The 16,194-nt window shown below is 39.2% G+C and overlaps 1 protein-coding gene across 2 annotated transcripts in view; it reads left to right on the top strand.

Annotated features, from left to right (window-relative positions):
* The first annotated feature begins 4,967 nt into the window (after positions 1–4,967).
* Positions 4,968–16,194, top strand: part of CUNH2orf88 (chromosome unknown C2orf88 homolog) — a 68,242-nt gene continuing 57,015 nt past the window's right edge. Inside the window, exon 1 of one of the 2 annotated variants that reach the window (XM_033230858.1) lies at positions 4,968–5,080. The gene's annotated coding sequence lies outside the window, so the exon portion shown is untranslated. The remainder of the gene's footprint in view (positions 5,081–16,194) is intronic. The other variant, XM_033230857.1, reaches the window with a different exon arrangement.

The following is a 16,194-nucleotide window of genomic DNA, read 5'->3' as shown; positions in this document are numbered from 1 at the left end:
GGAGGCTGAGGCAGGAGAATAGCATGAACCCAGGAGGTGGAGCTTGCAGTGAGCCAAGACCACAACACTGTACTCCAGCCTGGGCGACAGAGTGAGACTCCATCTCAAAAAAAAAAAAAAAAAAGGCAAACGAACCTGAATAGATATTTCTCAAAACAGACATATAAGTGACCAAACAGGTATATGAAAAAAGAAAAGCTCAACGTCATTAATCATCAGGGAAATTCAAATTAAAACTCTAATAAGATACCACCTGACACCTATCAGGATGGCTATTATCAAAAAAATGGGTAAGTGTGGAAGGTAAGGGAAATGTTATATACTGTTCCTGAAAATGTAAGTTAGCATGAAAAGCAGTATGAAGGTTCCTCAAAAAATAGATCTACCATATGATCCAGCAAAGGAAAGTATGTTGGTGGGATATCTGCACCCCTATGTTCATTGAGCACTGTTCACAATAACCAAGATGTGGATTCAACCTAAGTGTCCATCAACAGATGAATGGATGCTATTCAGCCTTAAAAAAAGAAGATAGTGGCCGGGCGCGGTGGCTCAAGCCTGTAATCCCAGCACTTTGGGAGGCCGAGACGGGCGGATCACGAGGTCAGGAGATCGAGACCATCCTGGCTAACACGGTGAAACCCCGTCTCTACTAAAAAAAATACAAAAAATTAGCCGGGCGAGATGGCGGGCGCCTGTAGTCCCAGCTACTCGGGAGGCTGAGGCGAGAGAATGGCGTAAACCCGGGAGGCGGAGCTTGCAGTGAGCTGAGATCCGGCCACTGCACTCCAGCCTGGGCGACAGAGCGAGACTCCGTCTCAAAAAAAAAAAAAAGAAGAAGAAGAAGATAGTCTTGCCATTTGCAATCACATGGATAAACCTTGAAGATATTATGTTAAGTGAAATAAGCCAGGCACAGAAACACAAAAACCACATGATCTCACTTAAATGTGGACTCTAGGAGAGTTGAACTCATAGAAGCAGAGAGCAGAATGGTGGCTGCCTGGGTCTGGGGTTGTAGAAAGTGGATATTGGGGAAATGTTGGTCAAGGACACAAAATTTCAGTTGTGAGAAATAAATTCAAGAGATTTCTTGTACATTATGGTGATTGTATTTAATAAAATGTATTATACACTTGAAATTTGCTTAGAGAGTAGATTTTAAGTGTTTTCATCGCAAATACATGAGGTAATACATATGTTAATTAGCTTAATTTAGCCATTCCACAATGTATACATACTTCAAAACATCATGTTGTACACCATAAATATATATAATTTTTGTCAATTTTTAAAAAATAGTTGTAGTATTAGGACTGGTTAGTGAGAGTGTACAAATGAAACCCATGAACTAAAAACAGAATTAGAAGACATGGTACATAGGAAAGGTGTTTGAACTTATATGGGGTCTCGTTCATTGAAAATATAAAATACTACTGTTAAAGGTGAACCCTGCTAGAAATTGATGTTACTCCTGGGACCAGGGATGCAATAGTTTTATTAAATGATGCTTTGTGGGATATAGCTTTAAAATAAGCTATACAAATTGAGAAAAGATTAACATAGAACTGGTTGGTTTAAGTTTATCAATTATTGGTATTTTATTAAATGCTCTTAAAAATGTATTTATGTAATACCTTTATTTGGTAATAAATTTATTTATTACCAAAGGTGTTGAATGATTTAAAAATGTATTTATAACATGGGTACCTTTTAGTTTAATACTTAATGTCATAAGGTTATTGTAACCATTACATCTTATAATTATTTACACAGAAGCCAGTAATAAAACCTTTAATATTTTTAGAAAATTCTTAAATTTTAAAAGGCATAGTGAAATAGGATGGATTTAAAAATAAGAATCTTGTTTCCTATTCCCAGATTGCCAATGGTTATTTAAGTCTCTGAAGGGAAGTTAACTTTAAATGTGTGTGTTTTAATTTATCCTTCTGTTAAGTTAAATTTGATCTATTTTGTTAATCTATGTTTTCCCAAGGGTGCATCTTTCTGTATTACTATTCTATATTGTTAAATACTGAAGTTGCCTTACAGTTGTTTATAAATGATTATGAACAGTGATAAGTATCAGTGTGCATAAATATTTTTCTTTATTTGGAGTATTTATTATGATATATTCCTATAAGGAGAATTATTGATATTATAACTCTTCAAAGCTATGGGATCATTTAAATTTCAGGGACTTTCAGGATTTAAAATTTTAACAGGGTCTTCATTGAAGGCATCTTATTTACTATTCATTTGTCACTACTTTAATAATCAAAAACATTTTAAACAACTTTTTTATGTTTAGTATTTGGATGACTAAAAGGTGAATTTGTTATCTATTTTGGCATGAATAAATTTAGGGTGATTGAAAATGAGGTAGATTTTTTCCCAGTAACTTCTCAGTCACATTTTCTTCCTCCTACCTACTATGCTAGATGCACTGGATGCTGTAAATCAGAACCGAGTTCCAGTCTCAGCTAGCATTTCCCTTTGTTCTTGCTACTCAAGGTGTGGAACATGGTTTGTAAAATCAGTATCATGTGGGAGCTTGTTTGAAATGTAGAATCTCAGCCTTCATCCTATACCTATTCAATTAGAATATGCATTTTTAAAGATCTCTGTGTGATTTATATGCACACTAAATTTTGAAAAATTCTGTGTTATGCAACTTTCGGCAGGTCACTGAATCTCTCTCCTCCTTGGTTTCTCTTCAGTCAAATGATGGGGTTGGCCAAATAATGTGTAGAAATTTTAAAACTGGAAGGAACTCATAATAAGGATTATTGGTTTAGAGCATGGGTTCTGAAACCAGTGTTGTCTGAGTTTGAGTCTCAGCTCTACTGCTTATTGTGTGACCTTGGGCAGATCATATAGCATCTCCATGCTCCAATTTCCTCATTTGAAAAATAGGGATTATAATAGTATCTATTTCAAGAAGTTGTGATATTTAAATGTAATAGATGTAAAGTATGTAGATTAGTGCTTGGTACAGAGTAAGCACTATACAAACATGAACTCTTCATAATTTAAGATTCTTGATTGACTAGCATTCTAGAACACATAAAGACGCCAATTTACTTGAAAGATACTAGTTGGGGCATTCTCATCATTAGTATGAGTTTGAAGGAGTGAGGAAAGTGCCGTGGGGAAAGTGGAAATTTGGAGCAGTTTTATGGGATAACTAAATTTGAGACTGATTAGAAAAAAAAGCATTAGGGGCATTCCAGGTGAAACAAAAATTCCTGGCATGTAGTAGACAATGATGTTATTTATTTGGTGTCTTCCTTCTAAGGAACCAGTAAATATATGGGTGTCTACTACGTGTGAACAAATAAATATATGGGTGTCTACTATGTGTCAGGAATTTTGAGGAAGGGATAGAGTGGCTAGAATCAGAAAGTTTGTTAGGCAGCTAAGGGGCTAAGATTGAATCATCTTAATTCCAAACTTAAAAATGTTAGCTTTAACTGCCAGGTCCGTCCCACAGACCCTGGCCAAGCAATGGATGAAAGGAGTACTCAGACACAGGTATGAAGTGTAAGAGCAGCTAGGGGACTGCCCAGCTCTAGCAGCCCAAGAGTGAGTATCTCCATAAGCTGGAGCTGCTTGCTTCATTCAGCACAGACATAATGCCAAAAGCCTGGAGCAAACACAATCTGCAGGTAATTAACATTATTGTTCCCACTTTCAGGGAGCAGTCACGCACATAGATGATCAAAGATTGGTTTCTGGACAACATAAGTAAACAAGCCTGTTTCAGATAAATTCCCCTACACTTCCTTGTACCTACTTCTTGCCCTCTGCCTCAGGGTCAGAGAACAGCTGCCTTCAGCTATTCTCCCCCAAAGCCATGCAGAGCCAGAGCCTTCTGACCGCTCAGAAGGCCTGCTCCTTTCTCTATAGTTTCTCCCACCACTCTGACCAATCTCCCACATTTAACTATGAGAAATAGAGAAATTGTATTCTTTTCTGGCAAATAGAATAAAGTAAATACAGAAAAGCATTAGTAGATGGAATGGGTTAGTAGAAGAGAAAGTAAAAGGGATAAGAACCAAGATTTGGTTATTAGATTTTGTAGAATACATAGTGCAGGAAGCAATTATGACTCTAAGATTTTAAGTCTGAAGGACCAGGTGCTTTTGGCAAAAATGGGAATATAGTAAAAGCTCCTTTGAGGAAAAGATTGCTTTTGGAAGTGTTGAAGGTAGTACTTCCAGTAAATGTGTTGATGTAGCAGAATGCACTTCATTCAGAACAGGGACAATCATACGTTTACCTTTTATTTTTTGTATTATTGAGCACATTACTAGCATCAAACTTTCAAAATTGTCATATTATGTCATCCATATAATCAATAAGCTAGGCAATCCAGCTTTGCTTTATCCTAACAATGTCAATTTTGTGCGGAAAATGGTTGAATCTATAAAAATTTGAACTTCAAATTTTTGATGAGCAGTAAGAAAATATAAAACAAAGGAAAACTTTAAAATTCTGGAATGATTATGTCTTTGTTTCCTTTGTATTGTTCAAATTCTCAAATTGTGTCTACCTAAATATGTTTTAAATGAATTTAAATGAAATGGTTTGCAGTATTGGCTTTTTGTGAACCAAAAAAAGAACTTGAAAGAGAGTAAGTTTCAGCTCTATTATTTCATTATCCTGGTCCCTGGATACCATTTATATTCAGCCTGAAATAAATTAAGAACAAATTAAATATGTAGCTTTCAGACTTTTCTAAAGCACTCCTAGACCTAGAAGACAAAGGTCTTCATCTTTTTGTGCAGGAAATAGCCTAGCCTGGTTTACTGTCCCTGAGACCATTAGCCTTCATGAATAATGTTTACCAGAGTCTTTTGCCTTTAAACTACGCAGGAGCAGAAAAACTGGAGAGTGGCATGTGTGTTATAATACTGATTATTGGGTGAAAAGTGCATTTGTGAGCAAATCTCGTGCTGCCTAGCAACTGTTTCTAGGCAGAGTGGCTGGGAGCCAGCTGTTGTCATCATTCAGGAGCTATCAGCCTATTTCTACATACTTTACATCTGTTTTGGATTATTTGGATTCCAGTTGTAAGGTACAGTTTTTCTTAGCAACTCTTAAGGCAGTACTAAATAGTTTGCTTTTTAGTGATTGACACACTAAACCCTCACTTTCTACCCATCTCTGAATGTAAAAACTATACAGCTTTTTAACTATAATGGAATATATGTCTGAAGTTGGGTACTTTCATATTTTTAAAAACCATTGATGTCCATTCCTTTTAGGCCTAAACTCTAGCACATTCTTAAGTGGTCTAGGACTACACCCAGGTTTCTACCTACTACTGAGAGTGTAAGAGGTGGTATGAAACATCCTTCAGAAACTTTTAACTAATCCTTTGAAAAATTCATTCCTGGCCTTCTTTGTGTAGTTACTACTTTCCCTACTGATCATGATTTATTTTCTTGCCCCTGACCCTTGCAGCAGGATAGAGCTCAGTTAACAGAAGTGAAGCAGTAGATGGTAGAGTAACTAGAGGTTATGCCAGAACTTGATGAGGAGCAGATGGGCCACATTAGTGGAGTAGAAGTCCCTCCAGGGAGAATAGTGCTCACAAAAATTGAAGGAGTATACAGTAAGTACTATAGCCTAATACTGTTTGAGTACTTCCTGATGCTCCTAGGCAGTTTAGCTCCTCTAATTCTGTCCAAGCTTCTTGTTCACACAGTCACTAAATACTTAAGTGTACACTTGCATTCAGTCAACCATGCATTCATCCTTTTATCCCCATGACTGCCGAGAAGTCTCATCCACTCTCCTTGCTCATTTTCTTACAGCTGTCCAATCTCCAAACTCATTCCTATTTATCTGTAAACCCACTTCCTCTGTGCCCCCAACCTTTTTACAGGGCACTCCATCACATCTTTTAAAATTGGAACCCCAAGGACCTTCATTTTCAGTTCCCTCCAACAGAGGCTGTTCTTTGTCCATACCTCATAAGCCAAAGCCAAGAGATAGGTTTTACCATCTTTAGCTCCCTATGCCACTTCTAGGCCATTTTCACGAGAAGCCTCTCTTCATTTGGGAGACAATATATGACTTAAGAGCATAGGATTTGGATATAGACCCTTATTTGGAGATATTAACCTTTCTGAGCCTCAATTTCCACATCTGAAAGGAAGGATAACAATATCATTTGGCAAAGTTGTTACGAGGATTAAATTTATACATTCTTTTCACAAGCCTTTGTGGATTACTATGTGCCAGGCACTTTTTAAAGTACTCAACAAAACAAATAATTCCTACTCTCATGAAGCTTGTAGTTTCATGAGGGGAATAAAATCTTCTTTAAACAAGTAAATACATCAACACAATGACAAAATCTGATATGAAAGAAAGTATATCAAGTGTTTAACTGGAAGTAAAATTTAGATGGTGGTGAGCTGGTTAGGAGAAAGGCTTGGTTAGGAGGTGGCATTTAAAGTTACAATAGAAGGATAAGTAGGATTTAGGCAAAGGAGCAAAGGATAGAGGGCATTACAGACATAAGGCAGCTTGGCACTTTCTAGATACTGAAAAAAGGCCATTATGAAAGGGAGAGGTGTTACAGAGTGCAGTCAGAGATGTAGGCTGGGGCAGAATTTATGGGACCTGAATATGAAGGCTATATAGTCCATTCTCACACTGCTGTGAAGAAATACCTGAGGCTGAGTAATTCATAAAGGAAAGAGGTTTAATTGACTTACAGTTCTTCAGGGCTGGGAGGCCTCAGGACACCTACAATCATGGCAGAAGAGGAAGCAAACACATTGTTCTTTGCATGGTGGCAGCAAGGAGTAGTGCCAAGCAAAGAGGGAAAAGCCCCTTATAAAACCATCAGATCTCATGAAAACTCACTATCACAAAAACAGCAACATAGAGGTAACCACCCCCATGATTCAATTACCTCCCACAACATGTGGAGGTTATGGGAACTACAATTCAAGATGACATTTGGGTGGAGACACCCAAACCATATCATTCCACCCCCAACCCCTCCCAAATCTCATGTTGTCACATTTCAAAACACAATCATGCCTTCCTAACAGTCCCCCAATATCTTAACTCATTCTATCATTAACCCAAATGTCCAAGTCCAAAGTCTCATCTGAGACAAGGCAAGTCCCTTCCATCTATGAGCCTGTAAAATCAAAAGCAAGTTAGTTACTTCCTAGATACTATGGAGGTACAGGCATTGGGTAAGTACACCTATCCAAAATGGGAGAAATTGGCCAAAACAAAGGGGCTACAGACCCCATGCAAGTCTGAAATCCAGTGGGTCAGTCAGATCTTAAAGCTCTACAATGATCTCCTTTGATTCCATGTCCTCTGGGTCACACTGATATAAGAGGTGGATTCCCATTGTCTTGGGTAGCTCTACCCCTGTGGCTTTGCAGGGTATAGCCCCCTCCTGGCTGCTTTCATGGGCTGCTGTTGGGTGTCTGTGGCTTTTCCAGGTACACAGTGCAAGCTATCTGTGGGTCTACCATTCTGGGGTCTAGAGGACCCCTCACAGCTCCACTAGGAAGTGCCCCAGTGGGATCTCAGTGTGGGCTCCCATGCCACATTTCCCTTCTGCACTGCCCTAGCAGAGGTTCTCCACAAGGGCTCCATTCCTGCAGCACACTTCTATTTGGACATCCAGGCATCTTCTGAAATCTAGGCAGAGGTTCCCAAACCTCAATCCTTGACTTCTGTGCACCTGCAGGCTCAACACCATGTGGAAGCTGCCAAGGCTTGGAGCTTGCACCCTATGAAGCCAAGGCCAAACTGTACCTTGGCCCCTTTTAGCCATGGCTATGACACAGGGCACCAAGTCCTGAGGCTGCATACAGCAGGGAAGCCCTGGAGCTGGCCCATGAAACTATTTTTTCCTCCTAGGCCTCCAGGCCTGTGATGGGAGGGGCTGCTGTGAAGGTCTCTGACATAGCCTGGAGATATTTTTCTGATTGTCTTGGGGATTAACATTTGGCTCCTCATTACTTATGCAAATTTCTGCAACGGGCTTAAATTTCTGCCCAGAAAATGTGTTTTTCTTTTCTATCACATTTTCAGCCTGCAAATTTTCCAAATTTTTATGCTCTGCTTCTTTTTGAACACTTTGCCACTTAGAAACTTCTTCTGCCAGATACCCTACATTATCTCTCCCAAGTTCAATGTTCTGCAGATCTCTAGGGCAGGGGCAAAATGCCACCTGTCTGTTTGCTAAAGCATAGCAAGTATGACCTTTACTCCAATTCCCAACAAGTTTCTTATCTCCCTCTGAGACCACCTCAGCCTGGACTTCATTGTCTATATCACTATCAGTATTTTGGTCAAGGCCATTCAGTAAGTCTCTAGGAAGTTCCAAACATTCCCACATCCTCCTGTCTTCTGAGCCTTCCAAGTCCCTGGGAAGCTCCAAACTTTTCCTTATTTTCCTGTCTTCTTTGGAACCCTCCAAATTGTTCCAACCTCTGCCTGTTACACAGTTTCAAAGTCGCTTCCACATTTTTAGGTATCCTTATAGCAGCACCCCACTCTACTGGTACCAGTTTACTATATTAGTCTCTTCTCACACTGCTGTGAAGAAATACCTGAGACTGGGTAATTTATAAAGAAAAGAGGTTTAATTGGCTCACGATTCTGCAGGGTTGGGGAGGCCTCAGGAAACTTACAATCATGGTGGAAGAAGCAAGCACATCCTTCTTCATATGGTGGCAGCAAGGAGCACTGCTAATCAAAGAGGGAAAAACCCCTTGTAAAACCATCAGATCTCATGAGAACTCATTCACTATCAAGAAAACAGCAGCATGGGAGTAACCACCCCCATGATTCAGTTACCTCCCACGGAGTCTCTCCCATGACATGTGGGGATTATGGGAACTAAAATGCAAGATCACACTTGGGTGGGGACACAGCCAAACCATATCAAAGGAGTTTTACTGTTGTTGAGTAAAGGGGGCTTGCTACCCAATGTGCTAGAAGCCAATAATATGATACCTGGTTTTTGAGAAAAGCTTTATATTGCAAGTTGACTCACAAGAGACATAAGTCATGCTCAAATCTTTCTCCTCATGCTGACTTTAAGGCAGTAATTTTATTTAAAAAGGTTTAGTGGGAGGATTCTGGGATTAGCAGGTGATTGGCGGAAGGAAAGGTGAGGTCGGGAAAGTCCTCAGGCATGTGCAGTTACCTCTTCATGCTACTTCATGGGTCCCATGTGCATATTCAAGAGCAAGTTAGTATGAAACATGCAGTGGAAATTCAGGTTGTGATGTCAGCAGGCTTGTTCTGTGCAGACTCCAATCGGTCATATTGGTTCCAACTGATTTCAGCCGGCTTCATTATCTTACAAGTGGAGGGAATTTCAGTGTTTCAGCAAGTTGTTTCTCTTATCTGCCATCCTGCAAACTCAAGAATTTCTTTTAGTTATGGGCTTCTTTAACTCTTTGTGGCACAGTTTCATTACTTCCATTTAAAATGTCATGAGAAGCAATGATTTTAAGTAAAGGTGTAATATCATTTATGCAATTAAAATATCTCTGAGGACAGTGCTTGGAACACAATACTTACTTGGTAAATGAAGTTATATTCACATGGGCCTTGCTTTCCAATATTTATGAGGTATAATGTACCTGGGTCACAGTTTTGCTCTCTACCCAAATTCTTGCCACCACACTTGGATTAGCTCGCCAGTGTTCCCACTTCAGAACTCCTTGACATCCACAATTCCAAGGGGCCACTCTTTGGAGCTTCCCTGGACCAGAGGCTTCCCTATCTGTGAAATCTTTTTTTTTTTTTTTTTTGAGACGGAGTCTTGCTCTGCCACCCAGGCTGGAGTGCAGTGGCCGGCTCTCAGCTCACTGCAAGCTCCGCCTCCCGGGTTCACGCCATTCTCCTGTCTCAGCCTCCCGAGTAGCTGGGACTACAGGCGCCCGCCTCGTCGCCCGGCTAGTTTTTTGTATTTTTTAGTAAAGACGGGGTTTCACCATATTAGCCAGGATGGTCTCGATATCCTGACCTCGTGATCCGCCAGTCTCGGCCTCCCAAAGTGCTGGGATTACAGGCTTGAGCCACCGCGCCCGGCCATCTGTGAAATCTTATATGCCAGTAAACTTGTAGGCCTCCACAGTGGTAAGAAATGAGGTGAAAAGAAAGCCAAGTTGTGAAGGGTTGCTTTGAGGCTAACGAACTGGTACTTTTGATACCAGTAGGCTGGGGGAGGTCCCCAAATGCTGGTAGGACCTTGACTGCAGCCACTGTGCAGGCTCTTGATACCATTGCAAGAATGAATTCAAGGACAAGTCAGAAAATAGTGAAGGTTACACAGATTAATTGCAAAGGGAAAAGTACACCCTCAATAAAAGGGATGTGGGCGTACTCGAGAGAGTCACCCACAAGGGGATTTGGGGCTGCTACCTTTATGTGTTTCCTTAACCAAGGGGTGGAATATTCATGAAAATTCCTGGAAAAAGGTGGAGATTTCCGGGAACTGCAATGCCACCCATTTTTATACTAAATATGGATGTTCTTGGAACTGTCATGGCACTGGGGGGCAGGGGTGTGTGATTTAGTATGTTAATGAGCATATAATAAGGTCCTATTTGTGAAACCTAGGTCAAATCCAGTGCCATGTTGGGTCCAGTCAGTCTTAGCCAGTTTGGTCCACACCTTGTTTTTCAGGGTTTTATCAGCCCATAGTCTCTAGTCATGTAAAACTGCTGCCTGGAGTGTTTTTATTCTCCTGAAACCACCCTGTATTATTCCTGTCAAACTTTATCCTGTAGGGAGAAAAAAAAAAATCAACCCTGAACTTTATAGTTCCCTAAACACCATGGCACATGCCGTTCCCTGTGCTTGAAATGTCCCCCCTTTCCAGGATCACCTTCAAGCTCCTAGTCATCCTGTAGATCTAGCTTGGCTCTCATCTCTTCTAGGAAGCCTTCCTTGGCAAATGAGAGTAGTTAGTCACATTACACCTTGTGTATAGCTCTTGGTGTTCTTGTGCCTTACAATCATATGTTTATGTTTTTGTCTCCCTGATTTGAACTCTTTGAGAGCAAGAACTTCTATCCATATTATTGTGTTCTCAGTGTCTGACATAAAGGATTTCTTCAAGATTTTTTGAGTTCTCAAGTCTCACTAAAAAATAAAGTACTCTAATAAAAAGTTGGCAAATTGGCTGTAAACAACTGGCAATTTCCCTGTATTGTAATCTAAACCACATTACTTTGCTGAAGTTTATTCACATATCTTTGCTCTAAAACTTGGCACCAAATTCTAAGAAAATATTCTATTTTATTCATTTTAATTCTTTGATTCAAATATAAAAATATGTTTAAAAAAAAAACACAGGAATCTCCTTCCAATATTTGCCTTTCCACCCTTTTTCTCTCTAGTTGGTATAGTTTAACGTTTGTATTCATGTATTTTTTATTCTTCCAGTATTTCTTTATGCAAATATAAATGCATCCTTTTCCCTCCTGTCTTATATAAAAGGTCTTATATAAAAGTAGTCTAGAATATACACTATTGTATTCTTTGCTTTTGTTTTAACATAAACATTTATTCTGGGCTGGGAGTGGTGGCTCATGCCTGTAATCCCAGAACTTTGGGAGGGCGAGGTGGGCAGATCACCTGAGGTCAGGAGTTCGAGACCAGCCTGACTAACATGGTAAAACCCCATCACTACTAAAAATACAAAAATTAGCCAAGCATGGTGGCACACCCCTGTAATCCCAGCTACTTGGGAGGCTGAGGCAGGAGAATCACTTGAACCCGGGAGATGGAGGTTGCAGTGAACTGAGATCACTCCATTGCACTCCAGCCTGGACAACAAGAGTGAAACTCTGTCTCAAAAAAAAAAAAAAATTATTCTGGAAAGGCTGGGCATGGTGGTTCACATCTGTAATCCATTCCAGCACTTTGAGAGGCTAAGATGGGAGGATTGCTTGAGCCCAGGAGTTCAAGACCAGCCTGGGCAATATAGTGAGACTTCATCTCCACTAAAAAAGTTTAAAAATTAGCCAGACCTGGTAGCCCATATCTGTAGTCCCAGCTACTCAGGAGGCTGACACGGATGAATCACTTGAGCCCAGGAGGTAGAGGTTGCAGTAAGCAGAGATCGGGTGACAAAGTGAGACATTGTTCTGGAGATGTTTCTGAGTCAGTAGTAGATAGAACTCTTCCTTTTGCTTTTTTGCAGATGCAGATATACTGTGATTTATTCAGCCAGTTCCCTACTGCCAGATACTTGTGTTCTAATTTTTTTGCTTTACGAACAAAAACATTGCAATTGATTGTACAACTATCATATTAGCACAGATACTGTCTATCTAATATACGGTCATGTACTGCATAACTATGTTTTGGTCAACGACTGACTGCATATACTATGGCCATCCCATAAGATTATAATACCATATTTTTACTGTACCTTTTCTATGTTTAGATACACACATACTTAGATAGTATTACAAGTGCCTCTGGTATTCAGTACAGTAACATGTGGTACAGGTTTGTAGCCTAGGAGCAATAGGCTATACCTTACAGCCTAAGTTTCTAACTAGGTTTGTGTAGGTACACTCTGTGAGTTCACACAATGACTAAACCTCATAGTAATACATTTCTCAGAATGTATTTCTGTTATTAAGAAACTCATGATTCTCTTTCTCTATATATATATATGTGGGTGTAATATATATATGTATATGTATATGTGTATATATAAAAATATATATATAACTATATATATATATTTTAAAAATGAGATTGCTAGAAATAAAGGTAAATGCATCTGAAATTTTAGTAGGTATTTCCAGAAACCCCTTCCTGATGGTTATTCCACTTTTCTTTTTTTTAAGTTTTTATTTTTATTTTTCTGTAAGTTATTGGGGGTACATATGTGGTATTTGGTTACATGAATAAGTTCTTTAGTGGTGATATGTAAGATTTTGGTGCACCCATCACCCGAGCACTATACAGTGCACCATATTTGTAGTGTTTATCCCTCACCACCCTCCCAATCTTCTCCCCAGGTCCCCAAAGTCCATTGTATCATTCTTATGCCTTTGCGTCCTCATGGCTTAGCTCCCACATGATGTTTGGTTTTCCATAACTGAGTTACTTCACTTAGAATAATAGTCTCTAGTCTCATCCAGGTCACTGCAAATGCTGTTAATTCATTCCTTTTTATGACTGCATAGTATTCTGTCATTTATATATATCACAGTTTCTTTATCCACTCATTGATTGATGGCATTTGGGTTGGTTTCATGATTTTGCTATTGTGAATTGTGCCGCTATAAACATGCATGTGCAAGTATCTTTTTCAAATTAGGACTTATTTTCCTCTGGGTAGATATCCAGTAGTGAGATTGCTGGATCAAATGACAGTTCTACTTTTAGTTCTTTAAGGAATCTCCACACTCTTTTCCATAGCAGCTGTACTAGTTTACATTCCCACCAGCAGTGTAGAATTGCTCCCTGTTCACCACATCCATGCCAGCATCTACTGTTTTTTGATTTTTTGTTTATGTTCATTCTTGCAGGAGTAAGGTGGTAGTGCATTATGGTTTTGATTTGCATTTCCCTGATCATTAGTGATGTTGACCATTTTTTCATGTTTGTTGGCCATTTGTGTATCTTCTTTTGAGAATTGTCCTTTCATGTCCTTAGCCCACTTATTGATGGGATTATTTTTTTCTTACTGATTTGTTTGAGTTTATTATAGATTATGGATATTAGTCCTTTGTCAGATGTATAGATTGTGAAGATTTTCTCCCACTTTGTGGGTTGTCTGTTTACTCTGCTGACTGTTCATTTTGGCATGCAAAAGCTCTTTAATTAGGTCCCAGCTGTTTATCTTTGTTTTTATTGCATTTGCTTTTGGGGTCTTGGTCATGAAATCCTTGCCCAAGCCAATGTCTAGAAGGGTTTTTCCAATGTTATCTTCTAGAATGTTTATAGTTTCAGGTTTTAGTTTAAGTCCTTAATCCATCTTGAGTTGATCTTTGTATAAGGTGAGAGATGAGGATCCAGTTTCATTATCCTACATGTGGCTTGCCAGTTATCCTAGCACCATTTGTTGAAAACGGTGTCCTTTCACCACTTTATGTTTTTGTTTGCTTTGTCAAAGATCAGTTGGCTGTAAGTGTTTTGGTTTATTTCTGGATTCTCTATTCTGTTCCATTGGTCTATGTGCCTATTTTTATACCAGTACCACACTGTTTTGGAGACTATGGCCTTATAGTATAGTTTGATGTGATGCCTCCAGATTTGTTCTTTTTGCTTAGTCTTGCTTTGGCTATGCGGGCTCTTTTTTGGTCCCATGTGAATTTTAGAATTGTTTTTTCTAACTATGTGAAGAATGATGGTGGTATTTTGGTGGGGATTGTGTTAAATTTGTAGATTGCTTTTGGCAGCATGGACATTTTCACAGTATTAATTCTACACATCCATGAGCATGGGATGTGTTTCCATTTGTTTGTATTGTCTGTGATTTCTATCAGCAGAGTTTTGTAGTTTTCCTTGCAGAAGTCTTTCAATTCCTTGATTAGGCATATTTCTAAGGTTTTGTTGTTGTTGGAGCTGTTGTAAAAGGGGTTGAGTTCTTGATTTGATTCTCTGCTTGGTTGCTGTTGGTGTACAGAAGAGCTACTGATTTGTGTACATTCATCTTGTATCTGGAAACTGCTGATTTTTTTTTAATCAGTTCTAGGAGCTTTCTGGAGGAGTTCTTAGGGTTTTCAAGGTAAACAATCACATCATCAGCAAACAGTGACAGTTTGACTTCCTCCTTACCAATTTGGATGCCGTTTATTTCTTTCTCTTGTCTGATTGCTCTGGCTAGGACTTCCAGTACTATGTTGAAGAGAAGTGGTGAGGGTGGGCATCCTTGTCTTGTTCCAGTTCTCAGTAATGCCTTCAACTTTTCCCCATTCCGTATTATGTTGGCTGTGGCTTTGTCATAGATGGCTTTTATTATATTAAGGTATGTCCCTTGTATGCTGATTTTGTTGAAAGTTTTAATCATAAAGTGAGGCTGGATTTTGTCAAATGCTTTTTCTGCATCTATTGAGATGATCATATGATTTTTGTTTTTAATTCTGTTTATGTGGTGAATGACATTTATTGATTCACATATGTTAAACCATTCCTGCATCTCTGGTATGAAACCCACTTGATCATGGTGGATTATCTTTTTGATATGTTGCTGGATTCAGTTAGCTAGTATTTTGTTAAGGATTTTAGCATCAATGTTCATCAAGGATATCAGTCTGTAGTTTCCTTTTTTGGTTATGTCCTTTCCAGGTTTCGGTATTAGGGTGATGTTGGCTTCGTAAAATGAATTAGGGAGGGTTCCTTCTTTCTCTATCTTGTGGAATAGTGTCAAAAGGATTGGTACCAATTCTCCTTTGAATGTCTGGTAGAATTCTGCTGTGAATCCATCTGGTCCTGGACTACTGTTTTTGATAATTTTTTAATTACCATTTTAATCTCGCTACTTGTTATTGGTCTGTTCAGGGTATCTAGTTCTTCCTGATTTAAGCTAGGAGCATTATATTTTTCCAGGAATTTACCCATCTCTTCTAGGTTTTCTACTTTATGTGTGTAAAGATGTTCACAGTAGCCTTGAATGATCTTTTATATTTCAGTGGTGCCAGTTGTAATATCTCCTGTTTTGTTTCTTAGTGAGGTTAGATTTTCTCTCTTCTTTTCTTGGTTAATTTTGCTAATAGTCTATCAATTTTACCTTTTCTTTACTTTTCTTTTCTTTTTTTTTTTTTTTTGAGACAGAGTTTCACGCTTGTTGCCCAGGCTGGAGTGCAATGGCTCAATGTCGGCTCACTGCAACCTCTGCCTCTTGGGTTCAAGCAATTCTCCTGCCTCTGCCTCCTGAGTAGCTGGAATTGCAGGCATGTGCCACCACACCTGGCTAATTTTGTATTTTTAGTAGAGATGGGGTCTCATGATGTTGGTCAGGCTGGTCTCAAACTCCCAACCTCAGGCGATCCACCTGCCTCAGCCCCCAAAGTGCTGGGATTACAGGCAAGAGCCACTATGCCCATTATTTATCTTTTCAAAGAACCAGCTTTTTCTTTCATTTATCTTTTGTATTTTTTTGTTTCAATTTCATTTAGTTTTCTGATCTTGGTAATTTCCTTTCTTCTGCTGGATTTGGGTTTG

This window comes from Trachypithecus francoisi, unplaced genomic scaffold (assembly GCF_009764315.1).
Source record: "Trachypithecus francoisi isolate TF-2019V2 unplaced genomic scaffold, Tfra_2.0 Lachesis_group13, whole genome shotgun sequence".
Classification (NCBI taxonomy): domain Eukaryota; kingdom Metazoa; phylum Chordata; class Mammalia; order Primates; family Cercopithecidae; genus Trachypithecus; species Trachypithecus francoisi.
The sequence above is the reverse complement of the archived record's forward strand: the minus strand, read 5'-3'. Positions and strand labels throughout refer to the sequence as shown.